The sequence below is a fragment of the Anomaloglossus baeobatrachus genome, unplaced genomic scaffold, assembly GCF_048569485.1.
Source record: "Anomaloglossus baeobatrachus isolate aAnoBae1 unplaced genomic scaffold, aAnoBae1.hap1 Scaffold_2481, whole genome shotgun sequence".
NCBI lineage: Eukaryota > Metazoa > Chordata > Amphibia > Anura > Aromobatidae > Anomaloglossus > Anomaloglossus baeobatrachus.
In genome coordinates, this window is record NW_027442081.1 from 208,637 (window position 1) to 228,492 (window position 19,856).

At 46.3% G+C, this 19,856-nt stretch overlaps 13 non-coding genes across 13 annotated transcripts; all 13 read left to right on the forward strand.

The window, feature by feature from the left end:
- Positions 1-358: 358 nt before the first annotated feature.
- On the forward strand, positions 359-549 carry LOC142262637 (U2 spliceosomal RNA). The gene has a single exon (XR_012729967.1). It is a non-coding gene; the product is annotated as a U2 spliceosomal RNA (small nuclear RNA).
- A 1,387-nt stretch (positions 550-1,936) lies between these two features.
- Positions 1,937-2,127, forward strand: LOC142262638 (U2 spliceosomal RNA). Its single transcript, XR_012729968.1, has one exon. It is a non-coding gene; the product is annotated as a U2 spliceosomal RNA (small nuclear RNA).
- A 1,387-nt stretch (positions 2,128-3,514) lies between these two features.
- LOC142262639 (U2 spliceosomal RNA) lies at positions 3,515-3,705 on the forward strand. Its single transcript, XR_012729969.1, has one exon. It is a non-coding gene; the product is annotated as a U2 spliceosomal RNA (small nuclear RNA).
- A 1,387-nt stretch (positions 3,706-5,092) lies between these two features.
- LOC142262640 (U2 spliceosomal RNA) lies at positions 5,093-5,283 on the forward strand. The gene has a single exon (XR_012729970.1). It is a non-coding gene; the product is annotated as a U2 spliceosomal RNA (small nuclear RNA).
- A 1,387-nt stretch (positions 5,284-6,670) lies between these two features.
- LOC142262642 (U2 spliceosomal RNA) lies at positions 6,671-6,861 on the forward strand. The gene has a single exon (XR_012729972.1). It is a non-coding gene; the product is annotated as a U2 spliceosomal RNA (small nuclear RNA).
- Positions 6,862-8,248: 1,387 nt separating this feature from the next.
- Positions 8,249-8,439, forward strand: LOC142262643 (U2 spliceosomal RNA). The gene has a single exon (XR_012729973.1). It is a non-coding gene; the product is annotated as a U2 spliceosomal RNA (small nuclear RNA).
- Positions 8,440-9,826: 1,387 nt separating this feature from the next.
- On the forward strand, positions 9,827-10,017 carry LOC142262644 (U2 spliceosomal RNA). Its single transcript, XR_012729974.1, has one exon. It is a non-coding gene; the product is annotated as a U2 spliceosomal RNA (small nuclear RNA).
- A 1,387-nt stretch (positions 10,018-11,404) lies between these two features.
- Positions 11,405-11,595, forward strand: LOC142262645 (U2 spliceosomal RNA). The gene has a single exon (XR_012729975.1). It is a non-coding gene; the product is annotated as a U2 spliceosomal RNA (small nuclear RNA).
- Positions 11,596-12,982: 1,387 nt separating this feature from the next.
- LOC142262646 (U2 spliceosomal RNA) lies at positions 12,983-13,173 on the forward strand. Its single transcript, XR_012729976.1, has one exon. It is a non-coding gene; the product is annotated as a U2 spliceosomal RNA (small nuclear RNA).
- A 1,387-nt stretch (positions 13,174-14,560) lies between these two features.
- Positions 14,561-14,751, forward strand: LOC142262648 (U2 spliceosomal RNA). The gene has a single exon (XR_012729977.1). It is a non-coding gene; the product is annotated as a U2 spliceosomal RNA (small nuclear RNA).
- Positions 14,752-16,138: 1,387 nt separating this feature from the next.
- On the forward strand, positions 16,139-16,329 carry LOC142262649 (U2 spliceosomal RNA). The gene has a single exon (XR_012729978.1). It is a non-coding gene; the product is annotated as a U2 spliceosomal RNA (small nuclear RNA).
- Positions 16,330-17,717: 1,388 nt separating this feature from the next.
- On the forward strand, positions 17,718-17,908 carry LOC142262650 (U2 spliceosomal RNA). Its single transcript, XR_012729979.1, has one exon. It is a non-coding gene; the product is annotated as a U2 spliceosomal RNA (small nuclear RNA).
- A 1,387-nt stretch (positions 17,909-19,295) lies between these two features.
- On the forward strand, positions 19,296-19,486 carry LOC142262651 (U2 spliceosomal RNA). The gene has a single exon (XR_012729980.1). It is a non-coding gene; the product is annotated as a U2 spliceosomal RNA (small nuclear RNA).
- The last annotated feature ends 370 nt before the right edge of the window (positions 19,487-19,856 follow it).

Consider the following 19,856-nt stretch of genomic DNA (forward strand, 5'->3'; position numbering starts at 1 on the left):
TAGGGTTTGGGGATGATGAAAGGGCTTTCTACGGGTAAGGATGGCAAAGGGTGGCAGTGACGGAAAGTCAGGCAACCTGTCCTGTCCGTCTTTTTGTATCGTGAATTGGAAAGACTGCAAGGGGGAGGGGAGTTGCTTGCGCCCTAAAGGAGGAGTTATTCAGATTCATTGCAGTGGGCGGCGGCTGCAAAACGCACCATTCTTCTTGTTTTTGCTCTGCAAAGCAGCCTTTTCAAGGGTTGGCTTGGGTGACAAAATGTCTTGTGTAGGCGTGGGTTTGTCTCCCTCTCGCTCTCTCTCCCTAAGATGTGTCCGGCATAGGCCAGGGTGCCACTCGAGGCCCAAACCAATTCTGGTTATCGCTTCTCGGCCTTTTGGCTAAGATCAAGTGTAGTATCTGTTCTTATCAGTTTAATATCTGATACGTCCCCTATCTGGGGACCATATATTAAATGGATTTTTAGAACAGGGAGATGGAAAAAGAGCTTGCTCTGTCCACTCCACGCATTGACCTGGTATTGCAGTACCTCCAGGAACGGTGCACCCCTTCTTAACCCAGTTTCCAAAAGCAGAACTCAATTCACCTGATTCATATTAGCCCGATTTAATGAATTGGAAGAAAGCATACGTCTTCATATGCACCTCAATTTGGCCCATTCACTTTTCACACTTCCTCCTTTTGTTTTTTATCTTTCACACTTTTGACTTTCTTTATTCATCCAAATAGCAAACTCATCACCACTCAACCTGACCAACTCGGCTATGTCCCCGTGCTGCAGTTCTCTGTCTTATCTAGATCATTTGCAATTGAATGGAATAGATCCCTTTTGGACAAAGTGGATTCACCTGCTGCTGCAGTGACCACAGGTGTGATAACATCTAGAATTGGCATCTGGTGCGATCTCTCCGCTTCCACTCCAAAGAAAGTTACCTGTTTATTCCTATCATGCATTGGTTTTTGGGGTTTTCTTTGAGTAATGATGATCTCTTTAGTAGTCTGTTGGCGCCCTCTCCTGGAGGAATAGTTTGCTTGCTCTTGGACATTCTAAAAGAGAGGTCATGATAGACATTGAGCTTCTGAGCTCAATTGGGGACAGTCATGGGTGATGAATGTTTGCAACCTACTGCGAAGCCTCATACCGCAATATAAGGAACGTCAAATACTAAGAAAGGGCGGCCTATGAAAGAATTACTACTTTCAATAAGTACACTTAAACGGCTAATTGGGAATAGAAAAACTGTAAAAAGCCCTCTGAGAAAGCCCCCCTCTAACCTTTGATAGTAAGCTTTTCTGTAGTCTGCCTGTTGATGTATTTTCCGTTTGAACTGTGCACAACATGAAGAGACGGAACACTGGCGGCTTGTCACAATGCCCCCCGATGACATCACAATAGCGCTGCTGCCTAGAAAACAAGCTGCGCAGAAGAAGTTGTTCTTTGGGTGGGAGGGTGGGCTAGTGGAAGGAGGGGGCAATCTCTTTTTTTCCCGGGTGGTAGGGGGATGACAGGAGAAGGGAAGCGGGTGGTGAGAAAGGTACAGAGGGCAGGGTTTGGGGGCTGGGAAGGAAAGGGAAAAGATTAGGGTTTGGGGATGATGAAAGGGCTTTCTACGGGTAAGGATGGCAAAGGGTGGCAGTGACGGAAAGTCAGGCAACCTGTCCTGTCCGTCTTTTTGTATCGTGAATTGGAAAGACTGCAAGGGGGAGGGGAGTTGCTTGCGCCCTAAAGGAGGAGTTATTCAGATTCATTGCAGTGGGCGGCGGCTGCAAAACGCACCATTCTTCTTGTTTTTGCTCTGCAAAGCAGCCTTTTCAAGGGTTGGCTTGGGTGACAAAATGTCTTGTGTAGGCGTGGGTTTGTCTCCCTCTCGCTCTCTCTCCCTAAGATGTGTCCGGCATAGGCCAGGGTGCCACTCGAGGCCCAAACCAATTCTGGTTATCGCTTCTCGGCCTTTTGGCTAAGATCAAGTGTAGTATCTGTTCTTATCAGTTTAATATCTGATACGTCCCCTATCTGGGGACCATATATTAAATGGATTTTTAGAACAGGGAGATGGAAAAAGAGCTTGCTCTGTCCACTCCACGCATTGACCTGGTATTGCAGTACCTCCAGGAACGGTGCACCCCTTCTTAACCCAGTTTCCAAAAGCAGAACTCGATTCACCTGATTCATATTAGCCCGATTTAATGAATTGGAAGAAAGCATACGTCTTCATATGCACCTCAATTTGGCCCATTCACTTTTCACACTTCCTCCTTTTGTTTTTTATCTTTCACACTTTTGACTTTCTTTATTCATCCAAATAGCAAACTCATCACCACTCAACCTGACCAACTCGGCTATGTCCCCGTGCTGCAATTCTCTGTCTTATCTAGATCATTTGCAATTGAATGGAATAGATCCCTTTTGGACAAAGTGGATTCACCTGCTGCTGCAGTGACCACAGGTGTGATAAGATCTAGAATTGGCATCTGGTGCGATCTCTCCGCTTCCACTCCAAAGAAAGTTACCTGTTTATTCCTATCATGCATTGGTTTTTGGGGTTTTCTTTGAGTAATGATGATCTCTTTAGTAGTCTGTTGGCGCCCTCTCCTGGAGGAATAGTTTGCTTGCTCTTGGACATTCTAAAAGAGAGGTCATGATAGACATTGAGCTTCTGAGCTCAATTGGGGACAGTCATGGGTGATGAATGTTTGCAACCTACTGCGAAGCCTCATACCGCAATATAAGGAACGTCAAATACTAAGAAAGGGCGGCCTATGAAAGAATTACTACTTTCAATAAGTACACTTAAACGGCTAATTGGGAATAGAAAAACTGTAAAAAGCCCTCTGAGAAAGCCCCCCTCTAACCTTTGATAGTAAGCTTTTCTGTAGTCTGCCTGTTGATGTATTTTCCGTTTGAACTGTGCACAACATGAAGAGACGGAACACTGGCGGCTTGTCACAATGCCCCCCGATGACATCACAATAGCGCTGCTGCCTAGAAAACAAGCTGCGCAGAAGAAGTTGTTCTTTGGGTGGGAGGGTGGGCTAGTGGAAGGAGGGGGCAATCTCTTTTTTTCCCGGGTGGTAGGGGGATGACAGGAGAAGGGAAGCGGGTGGTGAGAAAGGTACAGAGGGCAGGGTTTGGGGGCTGGGAAGGAAAGGGAAAAGATTAGGGTTTGGGGATGATGAAAGGGCTTTCTACGGGTAAGGATGGCAAAGGGTGGCAGTGACGGAAAGTCAGGCAACCTGTCCTGTCCGTCTTTTTGTATCGTGAATTGGAAAGACTGCAAGGGGGAGGGGAGTTGCTTGCGCCCTAAAGGAGGAGTTATTCAGATTCATTGCAGTGGGCGGCGGCTGCAAAACGCACCATTCTTCTTGTTTTTGCTCTGCAAAGCAGCCTTTTCAAGGGTTGGCTTGGGTGACAAAATGTCTTGTGTAGGCGTGGGTTTGTCTCCCTCTCGCTCTCTCTCCCTAAGATGTGTCCGGCATAGGCCAGGGTGCCACTCGAGGCCCAAACCAATTCTGGTTATCGCTTCTCGGCCTTTTGGCTAAGATCAAGTGTAGTATCTGTTCTTATCAGTTTAATATCTGATACGTCCCCTATCTGGGGACCATATATTAAATGGATTTTTAGAACAGGGAGATGGAAAAAGAGCTTGCTCTGTCCACTCCACGCATTGACCTGGTATTGCAGTACCTCCAGGAACGGTGCACCCCTTCTTAACCCAGTTTCCAAAAGCAGAACTCAATTCACCTGATTCATATTAGCCCGATTTAATGAATTGGAAGAAAGCATACGTCTTCATATGCACCTCAATTTGGCCCATTCACTTTTCACACTTCCTCCTTTTGTTTTTTATCTTTCACACTTTTGACTTTCTTTATTCATCCAAATAGCAAACTCATCACCACTCAACCTGACCAACTCGGCTATGTCCCCGTGCTGCAGTTCTCTGTCTTATCTAGATAATTTGCAATTGAATGGAATAGATCCCTTTTGGACAAAGTGGATTCACCTGCTGCTGCAGTGACCACAGGTGTGATAAGATCTAGAATTGGCATCTGGTGCGATCTCTCCGCTTCCACTCCAAAGAAAGTTACCTGTTTATTCCTATCATGCATTGGTTTTTGGGGTTTTCTTTGAGTAATGATGATCTCTTTAGTAGTCTGTTGGCGCCCTCTCCTGGAGGAATAGTTTGCTTGCTCTTGGACATTCTAAAAGAGAGGTCATGATAGACATTGAGCTTCTGAGCTCAATTGGGGACAGTCATGGGTGATGAATGTTTGCAACCTACTGCGAAGCCTCATACCGCAATATAAGGAACGTCAAATACTAAGAAAGGGCGGCCTATGAAAGAATTACTACTTTCAATAAGTACACTTAAACGGCTAATTGGGAATAGAAAAACTGTAAAAAGCCCTCTGAGAAAGCCCCCCTCTAACCTTTGATAGTAAGCTTTTCTGTAGTCTGCCTGTTGATGTATTTTCCGTTTGAACTGTGCACAACATGAAGAGACGGAACACTGGCGGCTTGTCACAATGCCCCCCGATGACATCACAATAGCGCTGCTGCCTAGAAAACAAGCTGCGCAGAAGAAGTTGTTCTTTGGGTGGGAGGGTGGGCTAGTGGAAGGAGGGGGCAATCTCTTTTTTTCCCGGGTGGTAGGGGGATGACAGGAGAAGGGAAGCGGGTGGTGAGAAAGGTACAGAGGGCAGGGTTTGGGGGCTGGGAAGGAAAGGGAAAAGATTAGGGTTTGGGGATGATGAAAGGGCTTTCTACGGGTAAGGATGGCAAAGGGTGGCAGTGACGGAAAGTCAGGCAACCTGTCCTGTCCGTCTTTTTGTATCGTGAATTGGAAAGACTGCAAGGGGGAGGGGAGTTGCTTGCGCCCTAAAGGAGGAGTTATTCAGATTCATTGCAGTGGGCGGCGGCTGCAAAACGCACCATTCTTCTTGTTTTTGCTCTGCAAAGCAGCCTTTTCAAGGGTTGGCTTGGGTGACAAAATGTCTTGTGTAGGCGTGGGTTTGTCTCCCTCTCGCTCTCTCTCCCTAAGATGTGTCCGGCATAGGCCAGGGTGCCACTCGAGGCCCAAACCAATTCTGGTTATCGCTTCTCGGCCTTTTGGCTAAGATCAAGTGTAGTATCTGTTCTTATCAGTTTAATATCTGATACGTCCCCTATCTGGGGACCATATATTAAATGGATTTTTAGAACAGGGAGATGGAAAAAGAGCTTGCTCTGTCCACTCCACGCATTGACCTGGTATTGCAGTACCTCCAGGAACGGTGCACCCCTTCTTAACCCAGTTTCCAAAAGCAGAACTCGATTCACCTGATTCATATTAGCCCGATTTAATGAATTGGAAGAAAGCATACGTCTTCATATGCACCTCAATTTGGCCCATTCACTTTTCACACTTCCTCCTTTTGTTTTTTATCTTTCACACTTTTGACTTTCTTTATTCATCCAAATAGCAAACTCATCACCACTCAACCTGACCAACTCGGCTATGTCCCCGTGCTGCAGTTCTCTGTCTTATCTAGATCATTTGCAATTGAATGGAATAGATCCCTTTTGGACAAAGTGGATTCACCTGCTGCTGCAGTGACCACAGGTGTGATAAGATCTAGAATTGGCATCTGGTGCGATCTCTCCGCTTCCACTCCAAAGAAAGTTACCTGTTTATTCCTATCATGCATTGGTTTTTGGGGTTTTCTTTGAGTAATGATGATCTCTTTAGTAGTCTGTTGGCGCCCTCTCCTGGAGGAATAGTTTGCTTGCTCTTGGACATTCTAAAAGAGAGGTCATGATAGACATTGAGCTTCTGAGCTCAATTGGGGACAGTCATGGGTGATGAATGTTTGCAACCTACTGCGAAGCCTCATACCGCAATATAAGGAACGTCAAATACTAAGAAAGGGCGGCCTATGAAAGAATTACTACTTTCAATAAGTACACTTAAACGGCTAATTGGGAATAGAAAAACTGTAAAAAGCCCTCTGAGAAAGCCCCCCTCTAACCTTTGATAGTAAGCTTTTCTGTAGTCTGCCTGTTGATGTATTTTCCGTTTGAACTGTGCACAACATGAAGAGACGGAACACTGGCGGCTTGTCACAATGCCCCCCGATGACATCACAATAGCGCTGCTGCCTAGAAAACAAGCTGCGCAGAAGAAGTTGTTCTTTGGGTGGGAGGGTGGGCTAGTGGAAGGAGGGGGCAATCTCTTTTTTTCCCGGGTGGTAGGGGGATGACAGGAGAAGGGAAGCGGGTGGTGAGAAAGGTACAGAGGGCAGGGTTTGGGGGCTGGGAAGGAAAGGGAAAAGATTAGGGTTTGGGGATGATGAAAGGGCTTTCTACGGGTAAGGATGGCAAAGGGTGGCAGTGACGGAAAGTCAGGCAACCTGTCCTGTCCGTCTTTTTGTATCGTGAATTGGAAAGACTGCAAGGGGGAGGGGAGTTGCTTGCGCCCTAAAGGAGGAGTTATTCAGATTCATTGCAGTGGGCGGCGGCTGCAAAACGCACCATTCTTCTTGTTTTTGCTCTGCAAAGCAGCCTTTTCAAGGGTTGGCTTGGGTGACAAAATGTCTTGTGTAGGCGTGGGTTTGTCTCCCTCTCGCTCTCTCTCCCTAAGATGTGTCCGGCATAGGCCAGGGTGCCACTCGAGGCCCAAACCAATTCTGGTTATCGCTTCTCGGCCTTTTGGCTAAGATCAAGTGTAGTATCTGTTCTTATCAGTTTAATATCTGATACGTCCCCTATCTGGGGACCATATATTAAATGGATTTTTAGAACAGGGAGATGGAAAAAGAGCTTGCTCTGTCCACTCCACGCATTGACCTGGTATTGCAGTACCTCCAGGAACGGTGCACCCCTTCTTAACCCAGTTTCCAAAAGCAGAACTCAATTCACCTGATTCATATTAGCCCGATTTAATGAATTGGAAGAAAGCATACGTCTTCATATGCACCTCAATTTGGCCCATTCACTTTTCACACTTCCTCCTTTTGTTTTTTATCTTTCACACTTTTGACTTTCTTTATTCATCCAAATAGCAAACTCATCACCACTCAACCTGACCAACTCGGCTATGTCCCCGTGCTGCAGTTCTCTGTCTTATCTAGATCATTTGCAATTGAATGGAATAGATCCCTTTTGGACAAAGTGGATTCACCTGCTGCTGCAGTGACCACAGGTGTGATAAGATCTAGAATTGGCATCTGGTGCGATCTCTCCGCTTCCACTCCAAAGAAAGTTACCTGTTTATTCCTATCATGCATTGGTTTTTGGGGTTTTCTTTGAGTAATGATGATCTCTTTAGTAGTCTGTTGGCGCCCTCTCCTGGAGGAATAGTTTGCTTGCTCTTGGACATTCTAAAAGAGAGGTCATGATAGACATTGAGCTTCTGAGCTCAATTGGGGACAGTCATGGGTGATGAATGTTTGCAACCTACTGCGAAGCCTCATACCGCAATATAAGGAACGTCAAATACTAAGAAAGGGCGGCCTATGAAAGAATTACTACTTTCAATAAGTACACTTAAACGGCTAATTGGGAATAGAAAAACTGTAAAAAGCCCTCTGAGAAAGCCCCCCTCTAACCTTTGATAGTAAGCTTTTCTGTAGTCTGCCTGTTGATGTATTTTCCGTTTGAACTGTGCACAACATGAAGAGACGGAACACTGGCGGCTTGTCACAATGCCCCCCGATGACATCACAATAGCGCTGCTGCCTAGAAAACAAGCTGCGCAGAAGAAGTTGTTCTTTGGGTGGGAGGGTGGGCTAGTGGAAGGAGGGGGCAATCTCTTTTTTTCCCGGGTGGTAGGGGGATGACAGGAGAAGGGAAGCGGGTGGTGAGAAAGGTACAGAGGGCAGGGTTTGGGGGCTGGGAAGGAAAGGGAAAAGATTAGGGTTTGGGGATGATGAAAGGGCTTTCTACGGGTAAGGATGGCAAAGGGTGGCAGTGACGGAAAGTCAGGCAACCTGTCCTGTCCGTCTTTTTGTATCGTGAATTGGAAAGACTGCAAGGGGGAGGGGAGTTGCTTGCGCCCTAAAGGAGGAGTTATTCAGATTCATTGCAGTGGGCGGCGGCTGCAAAACGCACCATTCTTCTTGTTTTTGCTCTGCAAAGCAGCCTTTTCAAGGGTTGGCTTGGGTGACAAAATGTCTTGTGTAGGCGTGGGTTTGTCTCCCTCTCGCTCTCTCTCCCTAAGATGTGTCCGGCATAGGCCAGGGTGCCACTCGAGGCCCAAACCAATTCTGGTTATCGCTTCTCGGCCTTTTGGCTAAGATCAAGTGTAGTATCTGTTCTTATCAGTTTAATATCTGATACGTCCCCTATCTGGGGACCATATATTAAATGGATTTTTAGAACAGGGAGATGGAAAAAGAGCTTGCTCTGTCCACTCCACGCATTGACCTGGTATTGCAGTACCTCCAGGAACGGTGCACCCCTTCTTAACCCAGTTTCCAAAAGCAGAACTCAATTCACCTGATTCATATTAGCCCGATTTAATGAATTGGAAGAAAGCATACGTCTTCATATGCACCTCAATTTGGCCCATTCACTTTTCACACTTCCTCCTTTTGTTTTTTATCTTTCACACTTTTGACTTTCTTTATTCATCCAAATAGCAAACTCATCACCACTCAACCTGACCAACTCGGCTATGTCCCCGTGCTGCAGTTCTCTGTCTTATCTAGATCATTTGCAATTGAATGGAATAGATCCCTTTTGGACAAAGTGGATTCACCTGCTGCTGCAGTGACCACAGGTGTGATAAGATCTAGAATTGGCATCTGGTGCGATCTCTCCGCTTCCACTCCAAAGAAAGTTACCTGTTTATTCCTATCATGCATTGGTTTTTGGGGTTTTCTTTGAGTAATGATGATCTCTTTAGTAGTCTGTTGGCGCCCTCTCCTGGAGGAATAGTTTGCTTGCTCTTGGACATTCTAAAAGAGAGGTCATGATAGACATTGAGCTTCTGAGCTCAATTGGGGACAGTCATGGGTGATGAATGTTTGCAACCTACTGCGAAGCCTCATACCGCAATATAAGGAACGTCAAATACTAAGAAAGGGCGGCCTATGAAAGAATTACTACTTTCAATAAGTACACTTAAACGGCTAATTGGGAATAGAAAAACTGTAAAAAGCCCTCTGAGAAAGCCCCCCTCTAACCTTTGATAGTAAGCTTTTCTGTAGTCTGCCTGTTGATGTATTTTCCGTTTGAACTGTGCACAACATGAAGAGACGGAACACTGGCGGCTTGTCACAATGCCCCCCGATGACATCACAATAGCGCTGCTGCCTAGAAAACAAGCTGCGCAGAAGAAGTTGTTCTTTGGGTGGGAGGGTGGGCTAGTGGAAGGAGGGGGCAATCTCTTTTTTTCCCGGGTGGTAGGGGGATGACAGGAGAAGGGAAGCGGGTGGTGAGAAAGGTACAGAGGGCAGGGTTTGGGGGCTGGGAAGGAAAGGGAAAAGATTAGGGTTTGGGGATGATGAAAGGGCTTTCTACGGGTAAGGATGGCAAAGGGTGGCAGTGACGGAAAGTCAGGCAACCTGTCCTGTCCGTCTTTTTGTATCGTGAATTGGAAAGACTGCAAGGGGGAGGGGAGTTGCTTGCGCCCTAAAGGAGGAGTTATTCAGATTCATTGCAGTGGGCGGCGGCTGCAAAACGCACCATTCTTCTTGTTTTTGCTCTGCAAAGCAGCCTTTTCAAGGGTTGGCTTGGGTGACAAAATGTCTTGTGTAGGCGTGGGTTTGTCTCCCTCTCGCTCTCTCTCCCTAAGATGTGTCCGGCATAGGCCAGGGTGCCACTCGAGGCCCAAACCAATTCTGGTTATCGCTTCTCGGCCTTTTGGCTAAGATCAAGTGTAGTATCTGTTCTTATCAGTTTAATATCTGATACGTCCCCTATCTGGGGACCATATATTAAATGGATTTTTAGAACAGGGAGATGGAAAAAGAGCTTGCTCTGTCCACTCCACGCATTGACCTGGTATTGCAGTACCTCCAGGAACGGTGCACCCCTTCTTAACCCAGTTTCCAAAAGCAGAACTCAATTCACCTGATTCATATTAGCCCGATTTAATGAATTGGAAGAAAGCATACGTCTTCATATGCACCTCAATTTGGCCCATTCACTTTTCACACTTCCTCCTTTTGTTTTTTATCTTTCACACTTTTGACTTTCTTTATTCATCCAAATAGCAAACTCATCACCACTCAACCTGACCAACTCGGCTATGTCCCCGTGCTGCAGTTCTCTGTCTTATCTAGATCATTTGCAATTGAATGGAATAGATCCCTTTTGGACAAAGTGGATTCACCTGCTGCTGCAGTGACCACAGGTGTGATAAGATCTAGAATTGGCATCTGGTGCGATCTCTCCGCTTCCACTCCAAAGAAAGTTACCTGTTTATTCCTATCATGCATTGGTTTTTGGGGTTTTCTTTGAGTAATGATGATCTCTTTAGTAGTCTGTTGGCGCCCTCTCCTGGAGGAATAGTTTGCTTGCTCTTGGACATTCTAAAAGAGAGGTCATGATAGACATTGAGCTTCTGAGCTCAATTGGGGACAGTCATGGGTGATGAATGTTTGCAACCTACTGCGAAGCCTCATACCGCAATATAAGGAACGTCAAATACTAAGAAAGGGCGGCCTATGAAAGAATTACTACTTTCAATAAGTACACTTAAACGGCTAATTGGGAATAGAAAAACTGTAAAAAGCCCTCTGAGAAAGCCCCCCTCTAACCTTTGATAGTAAGCTTTTCTGTAGTCTGCCTGTTGATGTATTTTCCGTTTGAACTGTGCACAACATGAAGAGACGGAACACTGGCGGCTTGTCACAATGCCCCCCGATGACATCACAATAGCGCTGCTGCCTAGAAAACAAGCTGCGCAGAAGAAGTTGTTCTTTGGGTGGGAGGGTGGGCTAGTGGAAGGAGGGGGCAATCTCTTTTTTTCCCGGGTGGTAGGGGGATGACAGGAGAAGGGAAGCGGGTGGTGAGAAAGGTACAGAGGGCAGGGTTTGGGGGCTGGGAAGGAAAGGGAAAAGATTAGGGTTTGGGGATGATGAAAGGGCTTTCTACGGGTAAGGATGGCAAAGGGTGGCAGTGACGGAAAGTCAGGCAACCTGTCCTGTCCGTCTTTTTGTATCGTGAATTGGAAAGACTGCAAGGGGGAGGGGAGTTGCTTGCGCCCTAAAGGAGGAGTTATTCAGATTCATTGCAGTGGGCGGCGGCTGCAAAACGCACCATTCTTCTTGTTTTTGCTCTGCAAAGCAGCCTTTTCAAGGGTTGGCTTGGGTGACAAAATGTCTTGTGTAGGCGTGGGTTTGTCTCCCTCTCGCTCTCTCTCCCTAAGATGTGTCCGGCATAGGCCAGGGTGCCACTCGAGGCCCAAACCAATTCTGGTTATCGCTTCTCGGCCTTTTGGCTAAGATCAAGTGTAGTATCTGTTCTTATCAGTTTAATATCTGATACGTCCCCTATCTGGGGACCATATATTAAATGGATTTTTAGAACAGGGAGATGGAAAAAGAGCTTGCTCTGTCCACTCCACGCATTGACCTGGTATTGCAGTACCTCCAGGAACGGTGCACCCCTTCTTAACCCAGTTTCCAAAAGCAGAACTCAATTCACCTGATTCATATTAGCCCGATTTAATGAATTGGAAGAAAGCATACGTCTTCATATGCACCTCAATTTGGCCCATTCACTTTTCACACTTCCTCCTTTTGTTTTTTATCTTTCACACTTTTGACTTTCTTTATTCATCCAAATAGCAAACTCATCACCACTCAACCTGACCAACTCGGCTATGTCCCCGTGCTGCAGTTCTCTGTCTTATCTAGATCATTTGCAATTGAATGGAATAGATCCCTTTTGGACAAAGTGGATTCACCTGCTGCTGCAGTGACCACAGGTGTGATAAGATCTAGAATTGGCATCTGGTGCGATCTCTCCGCTTCCACTCCAAAGAAAGTTACCTGTTTATTCCTATCATGCATTGGTTTTTGGGGTTTTCTTTGAGTAATGATGATCTCTTTAGTAGTCTGTTGGCGCCCTCTCCTGGAGGAATAGTTTGCTTGCTCTTGGACATTCTAAAAGAGAGGTCATGATAGACATTGAGCTTCTGAGCTCAATTGGGGACAGTCATGGGTGATGAATGTTTGCAACCTACTGCGAAGCCTCATACCGCAATATAAGGAACGTCAAATACTAAGAAAGGGCGGCCTATGAAAGAATTACTACTTTCAATAAGTACACTTAAACGGCTAATTGGGAATAGAAAAACTGTAAAAAGCCCTCTGAGAAAGCCCCCCTCTAACCTTTGATAGTAAGCTTTTCTGTAGTCTGCCTGTTGATGTATTTTCCGTTTGAACTGTGCACAACATGAAGAGACGGAACACTGGCGGCTTGTCACAATGCCCCCCGATGACATCACAATAGCGCTGCTGCCTAGAAAACAAGCTGCGCAGAAGAAGTTGTTCTTTGGGTGGGAGGGTGGGCTAGTGGAAGGAGGGGGCAATCTCTTTTTTTCCCGGGTGGTAGGGGGATGACAGGAGAAGGGAAGCGGGTGGTGAGAAAGGTACAGAGGGCAGGGTTTGGGGGCTGGGAAGGAAAGGGAAAAGATTAGGGTTTGGGGATGATGAAAGGGCTTTCTACGGGTAAGGATGGCAAAGGGTGGCAGTGACGGAAAGTCAGGCAACCTGTCCTGTCCGTCTTTTTGTATCGTGAATTGGAAAGACTGCAAGGGGGAGGGGAGTTGCTTGCGCCCTAAAGGAGGAGTTATTCAGATTCATTGCAGTGGGCGGCGGCTGCAAAACGCACCATTCTTCTTGTTTTTGCTCTGCAAAGCAGCCTTTTCAAGGGTTGGCTTGGGTGACAAAATGTCTTGTGTAGGCGTGGGTTTGTCTCCCTCTCGCTCTCTCTCCCTAAGATGTGTCCGGCATAGGCCAGGGTGCCACTCGAGGCCCAAACCAATTCTGGTTATCGCTTCTCGGCCTTTTGGCTAAGATCAAGTGTAGTATCTGTTCTTATCAGTTTAATATCTGATACGTCCCCTATCTGGGGACCATATATTAAATGGATTTTTAGAACAGGGAGATGGAAAAAGAGCTTGCTCTGTCCACTCCACGCATTGACCTGGTATTGCAGTACCTCCAGGAACGGTGCACCCCTTCTTAACCCAGTTTCCAAAAGCAGAACTCAATTCACCTGATTCATATTAGCCCGATTTAATGAATTGGAAGAAAGCATACGTCTTCATATGCACCTCAATTTGGCCCATTCACTTTTCACACTTCCTCCTTTTGTTTTTTATCTTTCACACTTTTGACTTTCTTTATTCATCCAAATAGCAAACTCATCACCACTCAACCTGACCAACTCGGCTATGTCCCCGTGCTGCAGTTCTCTGTCTTATCTAGATCATTTGCAATTGAATGGAATAGATCCCTTTTGGACAAAGTGGATTCACCTGCTGCTGCAGTGACCACAGGTGTGATAAGATCTAGAATTGGCATCTGGTGCGATCTCTCCGCTTCCACTCCAAAGAAAGTTACCTGTTTATTCCTATCATGCATTGGTTTTTGGGGTTTTCTTTGAGTAATGATGATCTCTTTAGTAGTCTGTTGGCGCCCTCTCCTGGAGGAATAGTTTGCTTGCTCTTGGACATTCTAAAAGAGAGGTCATGATAGACATTGAGCTTCTGAGCTCAATTGGGGACAGTCATGGGTGATGAATGTTTGCAACCTACTGCGAAGCCTCATACCGCAATATAAGGAACGTCAAATACTAAGAAAGGGCGGCCTATGAAAGAATTACTACTTTCAATAAGTACACTTAAACGGCTAATTGGGAATAGAAAAACTGTAAAAAGCCCTCTGAGAAAGCCCCCCTCTAACCTTTGATAGTAAGCTTTTCTGTAGTCTGCCTGTTGATGTATTTTCCGTTTGAACTGTGCACAACATGAAGAGACGGAACACTGGCGGCTTGTCACAATGCCCCCCGATGACATCACAATAGCGCTGCTGCCTAGAAAACAAGCTGCGCAGAAGAAGTTGTTCTTTGGGTGGGAGGGTGGGCTAGTGGAAGGAGGGGGCAATCTCTTTTTTTCCCGGGTGGTAGGGGGATGACAGGAGAAGGGAAGCGGGTGGTGAGAAAGGTACAGAGGGCAGGGTTTGGGGGCTGGGAAGGAAAGGGAAAAGATTAGGGTTTGGGGATGATGAAAGGGCTTTCTACGGGTAAGGATGGCAAAGGGTGGCAGTGACGGAAAGTCAGGCAACCTGTCCTGTCCGTCTTTTTGTATCGTGAATTGGAAAGACTGCAAGGGGGAGGGGAGTTGCTTGCGCCCTAAAGGAGGAGTTATTCAGATTCATTGCAGTGGGCGGCGGCTGCAAAACGCACCATTCTTCTTGTTTTTGCTCTGCAAAGCAGCCTTTTCAAGGGTTGGCTTGGGTGACAAAATGTCTTGTGTAGGCGTGGGTTTGTCTCCCTCTCGCTCTCTCTCCCTAAGATGTGTCCGGCATAGGCCAGGGTGCCACTCGAGGCCCAAACCAATTCTGGTTATCGCTTCTCGGCCTTTTGGCTAAGATCAAGTGTAGTATCTGTTCTTATCAGTTTAATATCTGATACGTCCCCTATCTGGGGACCATATATTAAATGGATTTTTAGAACAGGGAGATGGAAAAAGAGCTTGCTCTGTCCACTCCACGCATTGACCTGGTATTGCAGTACCTCCAGGAACGGTGCACCCCTTCTTAACCCAGTTTCCAAAAGCAGAACTCGATTCACCTGATTCATATTAGCCCGATTTAATGAATTGGAAGAAAGCATACGTCTTCATATGCACCTCAATTTGGCCCATTCACTTTTCACACTTCCTCCTTTTGTTTTTTATCTTTCACACTTTTGACTTTCTTTATTCATCCAAATAGCAAACTCATCACCACTCAACCTGACCAACTCGGCTATGTCCCCGTGCTGCAGTTCTCTGTCTTATCTAGATCATTTGCAATTGAATGGAATAGATCCCTTTTGGACAAAGTGGATTCACCTGCTGCTGCAGTGACCACAGGTGTGATAAGATCTAGAATTGGCATCTGGTGCGATCTCTCCGCTTCCACTCCAAAGAAAGTTACCTGTTTATTCCTATCATGCATTGGTTTTTGGGGTTTTCTTTGAGTAATGATGATCTCTTTAGTAGTCTGTTGGCGCCCTCTCCTGGAGGAATAGTTTGCTTGCTCTTGGACATTCTAAAAGAGAGGTCATGATAGACATTGAGCTTCTGAGCTCAATTGGGGACAGTCATGGGTGATGAATGTTTGCAACCTACTGCGAAGCCTCATACCGCAATATAAGGAACGTCAAATACTAAGAAAGGGCGGCCTATGAAAGAATTACTACTTTCAATAAGTACACTTAAACGGCTAATTGGGAATAGAAAAACTGTAAAAAGCCCTCTGAGAAAGCCCCCCTCTAACCTTTGATAGTAAGCTTTTCTGTAGTCTGCCTGTTGATGTATTTTCCGTTTGAACTGTGCACAACATGAAGAGACGGAACACTGGCGGCTTGTCACAATGCCCCCCGATGACATCACAATAGCGCTGCTGCCTAGAAAACAAGCTGCGCAGAAGAAGTTGTTCTTTGGGTGGGAGGGTGGGCTAGTGGAAGGAGGGGGCAATCTCTTTTTTTCCCGGGTGGTAGGGGGATGACAGGAGAAGGGAAGCGGGTGGTGAGAAAGGTACAGAGGGCAGGGTTTGGGGGCTGGGAAGGAAAGGGAAAAGATTAGGGTTTGGGGATGATGAAAGGGCTTTCTACGGGTAAGGATGGCAAAGGGTGGCAGTGACGGAAAGTCAGGCAACCTGTCCTGTCCGTCTTTTTGTATCGTGAATTGGAAAGACTGCAAGGGGGAGGGGAGTTGCTTGCGCCCTAAAGGAGGAGTTATTCAGATTCATTGCAGTGGGCGGCGGCTGCAAAACGCACCATTCTTCTTGTTTTTGCTCTGCAAAGCAGCCTTTTCAAGGGTTGGCTTGGGTGACAAAATGTCTTGTGTAGGCGTGGGTTTGTCTCCCTCTCGCTCTCTCTCCCTAAGATGTGTCCGGCATAGGCCAGGGTGCCACTCGAGGCCCAAACCAATTCTGGTTATCGCTTCTCGGCCTTTTGGCTAAGATCAAGTGTAGTATCTGTTCTTATCAGTTTAATATCTGATACGTCCCCTATCTGGGGACCATATATTAAATGGATTTTTAGAACAGGGAGATGGAAAAAGAGCTTGCTCTGTCCACTCCACGCATTGACCTGGTATTGCAGTACCTCCAGGAACGGTGCACCCCTTCTTAACCCAGTTTCCAAAAGCAGAACTCAATTCACCTGATTCATATTAGCCCGATTTAATGAATTGGAAGAAAGCATACGTCTTCATATGCACCTCAATTTGGCCCATTCACTTTTCACACTTCCTCCTTTTGTTTTTTATCTTTCACACTTTTGACTTTCTTTATTCATCCAAATAGCAAACTCATCACCACTCAACCTGACCAACTCGGCTATGTCCCCGTGCTGCAGTTCTCTGTCTTATCTAGATCATTTGCAATTGAATGGAATAGATCCCTTTTGGACAAAGTGGATTCACCTGCTGCTGCAGTGACCACAGGTGTGATAAGATCTAGAATTGGCATCTGGTGCGATCTCTCCGCTTCCACTCCAAAGAAAGTTACCTGTTTATTCCTATCATGCATTGGTTTTTGGGGTTTTCTTTGAGTAATGATGATCTCTTTAGTAGTCTGTTGGCGCCCTCTCCTGGAGGAATAGTTTGCTTGCTCTTGGACATTCTAAAAGAGAGGTCATGATAGACATTGAGCTTCTGAGCTCAATTGGGGACAGTCATGGGTGATGAATGTTTGCAACCTACTGCGAAGCCTCATACCGCAATATAAGGAACGTCAAATACTAAGAAAGGGCGGCCTATGAAAGAATTACTACTTTCAATAAGTACACTTAAACGGCTAATTGGGAATAGAAAAACTGTAAAAAGCCCTCTGAGAAAGCCCCCCTCTAACCTTTGATAGTAAGCTTTTCTGTAGTCTGCCTGTTGATGTATTTTCCGTTTGAACTGTGCACAACATGAAGAGACGGAACACTGGCGGCTTGTCACAATGCCCCCCGATGACATCACAATAGCGCTGCTGCCTAGAAAACAAGCTGCGCAGAAGAAGTTGTTCTTTGGGTGGGAGGGTGGGCTAGTGGAAGGAGGGGGGCAATCTCTTTTTTTCCCGGGTGGTAGGGGGATGACAGGAGAAGGGAAGCGGGTGGTGAGAAAGGTACAGAGGGCAGGGTTTGGGGGCTGGGAAGGAAAGGGAAAAGATTAGGGTTTGGGGATGATGAAAGGGCTTTCTACGGGTAAGGATGGCAAAGGGTGGCAGTGACGGAAAGTCAGGCAACCTGTCCTGTCCGTCTTTTTGTATCGTGAATTGGAAAGACTGCAAGGGGGAGGGGAGTTGCTTGCGCCCTAAAGGAGGAGTTATTCAGATTCATTGCAGTGGGCGGCGGCTGCAAAACGCACCATTCTTCTTGTTTTTGCTCTGCAAAGCAGCCTTTTCAAGGGTTGGCTTGGGTGACAAAATGTCTTGTGTAGGCGTGGGTTTGTCTCCCTCTCGCTCTCTCTCCCTAAGATGTGTCCGGCATAGGCCAGGGTGCCACTCGAGGCCCAAACCAATTCTGGTTATCGCTTCTCGGCCTTTTGGCTAAGATCAAGTGTAGTATCTGTTCTTATCAGTTTAATATCTGATACGTCCCCTATCTGGGGACCATATATTAAATGGATTTTTAGAACAGGGAGATGGAAAAAGAGCTTGCTCTGTCCACTCCACGCATTGACCTGGTATTGCAGTACCTCCAGGAACGGTGCACCCCTTCTTAACCCAGTTTCCAAAAGCAGAACTCAATTCACCTGATTCATATTAGCCCGATTTAATGAATTGGAAGAAAGCATACGTCTTCATATGCACCTCAATTTGGCCCATTCACTTTTCACACTTCCTCCTTTTGTTTTTTATCTTTCACACTTTTGACTTTCTTTATTCATCCAAATAGCAAACTCATCACCACTCAACCTGACCAACTCGGCTATGTCCCCGTGCTGCAGTTCTCTGTCTTATCTAGATCATTTGCAATTGAATGGAATAGATCCCTTTTGGACAAAGTGGATTCACCTGCTGCTGCAGTGACCACAGGTGTGATAAGATCTAGAATTGGCATCTGGTGCGATCTCTCCGCTTCCACTCCAAAGAAAGTTACCTGTTTATTCCTATCATGCATTGGTTTTTGGGGTTTTCTTTGAGTAATGATGATCTCTTTAGTAGTCTGTTGGCGCCCTCTCCTGGAGGAATAGTTTGCTTGCTCTTGGACATTCTAAAAGAGAGGTCATGATAGACATTGAGCTTCTGAGCTCAATTGGGGACAGTCATGGGTGATGAATGTTTGCAACCTACTGCGAAGCCTCATACCGCAATATAAGGAACGTCAAATACTAAGAAAGGGCGGCCTATGAAAGAATTACTACTTTCAATAAGTACACTTAAACGGCTAATTGGGAATAGAAAAACTGTAAAAAGCCCTCTGAGAAAGCCCCCCTCTAACCTTTGATAGTAAGCTTTTCTGTAGTCTGCCTGTTGATGTATTTTCCGTTTGAACTGTGCACAACATGAAGAGACGGAACACTGGCGGCTTGTCACAATGCCCCCCGATGACATCACAATAGCGCTGCTGCCTAGAAAACAAGCTGCGCAGAAGAAGTTGTTCTTTGGGTGGGAGGGTGGGCTAGTGGAAGGAGGGGGCAATCTCTTTTTTTCCCGGGTGGTAGGGGGATGACAGGAGAAGGGAAGCGGGTGGTGAGAAAGGTACAGAGGGCAGGGTTTGGGGGCTGGGAAGGAAAGGGAAAAGATTAGGGTTTGGGGATGATGAAAGGGCTTTCTACGGGTAAGGATGGCAAAGGGTGGCAGTGACGGAAAGTCAGGCAACCTGTCCTGTCCGTCTTTTTGTATCGTGAATTGGAAAGACTGCAAGGGGGAGGGGAGTTGCTTGCGCCCTAAAGGAGGAGTTATTCAGATTCATTGCAGTGGGCGGCGGCTGCAAAACGCACCATTCTTCTTGTTTTTGCTCTGCAAAGCAGCCTTTTCAAGGGTTGGCTTGGGTGACAAAATGTCTTGTGTAGGCGTGGGTTTGTCTCCCTCTCGCTCTCTCTCCCTAAGATGTGTCCGGCATAGGCCAGGGTGCCACTCGAGGCCCAAACCAATTCTGGTTATCGCTTCTCGGCCTTTTGGCTAAGATCAAGTGTAGTATCTGTTCTTATCAGTTTAATATCTGATACGTCCCCTATCTGGGGACCATATATTAAATGGATTTTTAGAACAGGGAGATGGAAAAAGAGCTTGCTCTGTCCACTCCACGCATTGACCTGGTATTGCAGTACCTCCAGGAACGGTGCACCCCTTCTTAACCCAGTTTCCAAAAGCAGAACTCAATTCACCTGATTCATATTAGCCCGATTTAATGAATTGGAAGAAAGCATACGTCTTCATATGCACCTCAATTTGGCCCATTCACTTTTCACACTTCCTCCTTTTGTTTTTTATCTTTCACACTTTTGACTTTCTTTATTCATCCAAATAGCAAACTCATCACCACTCAACCTGACCAACTCGGCTATGTCCCCGTGCTGCAGTTCTCTGTCTTATCTAGATCATTTGCAATTGAATGGAATAGATCCCTTTTGGACAAAGTGGATTCACCTGCTGCTGCAGTGACCACAGGTGTGATAAGATCTAGAATTGGCATCTGGTGCGATCTCTCCGCTTCCACTCC